Source organism: Natrix helvetica (genome assembly GCF_964273705.1).
Source record: "Natrix helvetica genome assembly, chromosome: W".
Classification (NCBI taxonomy): domain Eukaryota; kingdom Metazoa; phylum Chordata; class Lepidosauria; order Squamata; family Natricidae; genus Natrix; species Natrix helvetica.
Window position 1 is genome coordinate 71913722 of NC_138555.1, and position 3345 is coordinate 71917066.

The following is a 3345-nucleotide window of genomic DNA, read 5'->3' on the forward strand; positions in this document are numbered from 1 at the left end:
AATGTTGGAGATGTGACTGTGCTGATGCCACGTACTACCATATTTGGCGGACTTGTAAAAAAGTTAAAGCATTTTGGATAAAAATATGGTGGGTTATTCAAAATATTTTGAAAAAGAGGATAAAGTTCAAACCCCAGTTGTTTTTGTTAGGCATAGTTTCAGACTGTACTGTCATAGAGACTAATCTGATCTTGAACCTAACGACGGCAGCAAGATTGTTGGTGGTGCAATACTGGAAGAAGGAAGAGTTGCCTACTATTCAAGAATGGACGTTAAAAGTAGTAAACTTAGCAGAGATGGCCAAAATTTCAGCGTATTTGAAGGATCACTCAGATGAGAAGTACAAGCTGGACTGGAGAAGATGGATTGACTATATTCAAAACAAATACTGGACTAAAAAATTTCAGTTAGCTTATGAATGAAGGCATAAAGAATGTTACAATTTATTCAAAGTTAGTTTAATAAAGGGGGAGTTAAAGCACAAGAATAGTAACATGTTAAATTTAGTTAGCTTATGTTAGCGTATGGTTGTTAAATGTTTATACCCTGTATTTTGCTCTGGGAGGTCGGGGGGAGGGAGGGGTGGAAGAGGGGAGGGTAAGGGGGGTGATAATTGTAAAATGTATTAAACATTTTAATAAAAAGAAAAAAGAAAAAAAAAGATGGAGGTGGGGATGGGTGTGTGTGAGACTTTGCATTGATTTTCGTGCCCCTCATGAAGGACATGCTGAATCACCTGTCTTAAGGGCAATGTGTTCACCAAGTTGGATTTAAGAGAAGCATATTACCGCATAAGAATCCGAGAAGGGGATGAATGGAAAACTGCATTCAACTGCCCCCTTGGTAGCTTCCAATTTAAAGTTATGCCTTTTGGCCTACAAGGAGCCCCCACAGTCTTCATGCAACTAATCAATGAAGTGCTGCATGACCACCTCTACAAAGGGGTCCTCGTTTACCTAGATGACATTCTCACATTTAGCGAGACCCTTGAGGAACTCATAAAGCTGGTATGGCAAGTGCTGAAAAAATTCCTTGCCAAGCTTTACGCAAAGCTGTCAAAATGTGAATTCCACAAAACTTCCCTTGACTACCTAGGCTACTGGATATCCAGTGAAGGGGTGGAAATGGACCCGGGGAAAGTAAAAGCAGTACTTTACTGGCAGCCCCCACGCACTTGCAGACAACTTTAGCGCTTCCTGGGGTTTGCTAACTTTTACAGGCAATTTATCCCAGCTTTTGCAGAGGTCGCACTGCCCCTAACAGAACTGTTGAAAACAGGGTCCCTGCTGACAAGAGCAGAGACATAGGATTGAGCCTCGACGGGTTCGTTAGAGCAGCAAAAACCTTGGAAGACTTCTTTGGCCTGATTTTAAGCAACAAAGGAAGGTGCTTGAAAACTCCTTTGATTATAACAGCCCAAAAGTTTAAGCCAAATGTTTTGTGTTCCTGTTCTGGTCCTTTCCATCCAGGTTGCTCACTTATCTTGACGGAGTTCCAATCACCACTGCTGCTGCTTTTTGACTAAGTGAACTGTGCTTTGAAGGATATAAAATGCATCAAAGCTTAGCCCTTGCTCCAAATCCTGGCCAGTCAGCCTACTCCCACGATTCCAGCAATTTCCTGCACACCACACAAAGTCTGGGCGTTTATGTCCCCACCAGTCGAATTTCCTCCATGCTTCAGGGCCTGCCTACAAAGCTGTGATCCTACCCACCAAGGCCATCCTTTGGGCAGCCACCCCGAATGGGGTCAACCAGCCACTGCTGAGGCTTCTCACTTCAATGCTGTCAGCCCTCAGCCACCTTCCAGTTTTTCCTACACCCACAGCCCTCCTGGGGGGAGTACTGCTGGTTGAGACAGGGGCTACCAAAGTCCATTGTTGCTGGGCTCCAGAGGCCATGACCAGCATGGGAACACTCTGATGCATTCGGTCAATGGATCCTACTCCACCCTTTATCCCGGTACTTATGTGAACCCAGCGGAGATGATGCCATCTTTGCCAGACAACCATTTTGAGAGCAGTGTCTTCCATAGCCTTCAGGCATGACAAGGAGCCTTGTCAGGCCAGAGATCATACAACTTCTTGGAGGAATTCCCCAGGCACAGCCGAGAATGTGTGAACTGTGGGGTCATGTCCAACCCATTATGGAGGACAGATGGCACAGGGCATTATCTATGCAATGCCTGTGGCCTCTATCACAAAATGAACGGGATCAACAGACCTCTCATCAAGCCACAGAAACGACTGTCTTCAACTTGTAGAGCTGGTCTTCGCTGCACTAACTGTCACAAAATCAACACAACCCTCTGGAGATAGAACGTGGAAGGGGAGCCAGTGTGCAATGCATGTGGATTATACATGAAACTCCACGGTTTGCCGCCCCCACCCTGGTGGTCATGTGACTGTGTGGGCGTGGCTTGGTGGCCATGTGACTGGGGGACATGGCTTGGTGGTCATGTGACTGTGTAGTGTGTCTGTTTTGAGTTGCTGAAGTCAAGTGGCATACAAATTTAATAAATTATTATTAATTGCATATATATTTCTCCATGCTTGGTGACAAAAAGACTGCCTGCCTTAACTATTTCAGAGACTTTATTAACCATCATTTAGTTTGGAAGCAGCAGAGCAACTTCTGTTCCGAATTATTTTACCCTCATTAACCACAGACCATAAAGCCAGAAAATATATAATCATTATATATGCATTCCATTTCTGTAAATAAATTGATAAGGGAAAAAGCCATAATAGTTTATCATCCAACACAACCATTAGTTTGTAAAGAATTTTGAACAGAGCAGCCAGATGAGTCCAGGAGGCAGAAGGTCCAGGCAGAAGAGAGTTTCTCTAATCACCCCGGCAGTAGAGCAAAGTTTTTCACTCCAGGGAGTTCAAAGAGTAGCAATCCACAAGAGATTTATCTGAGTAGCACGGAGACAAAGACCGGAAGCCTGAATTTTTAAAGGTGGAGTCAGGTGTCACAGTTCATGAAGACAACGGAAGTGTGCCATCTTGCCCTGCCAGCTTCGGGTTTAGAGGCATAACAAAGTTTTCAAAGTTCCCAAAGTTCCCAAAGTTTTCAGATCATCAGTATATTATGAGGTTAAGTTCAAAGAAAATCACTTTAAGCAAGGGTGTGGCATCATTGGTTGGCTCTCCCCCCTCCTCCTTCCCTTGGGGCTGAGAGCAAAATTGTTCCAAGCCGCCTGTCTGAGGGGGGGGAATCCCCCTCCCTCCAGCCGCGCCTCTCAAGTCAGCCGAAAGAAAAGGTTTTAAACTGCTGGCAAGTTCTTCAAGTCAGTAAAGGGAGTGGAGGGGGGTTTGCGCCTCACCGCACCGCAGCTGCT

The 3345-nt window shown here is 45.0% G+C and overlaps 1 pseudogene across 1 annotated transcript; it reads left to right on the forward strand.

Moving 5' to 3' along the window:
• The first annotated feature begins 1530 nt into the window (after positions 1-1530).
• LOC309400870 (transcription factor GATA-5-like) lies at positions 1531-2559 on the forward strand (annotated as a pseudogene). Its single transcript has one exon. The product of its transcript is annotated as a transcription factor GATA-5-like (transcript).
• Positions 2560-3345: the final 786 nt, after the last annotated feature.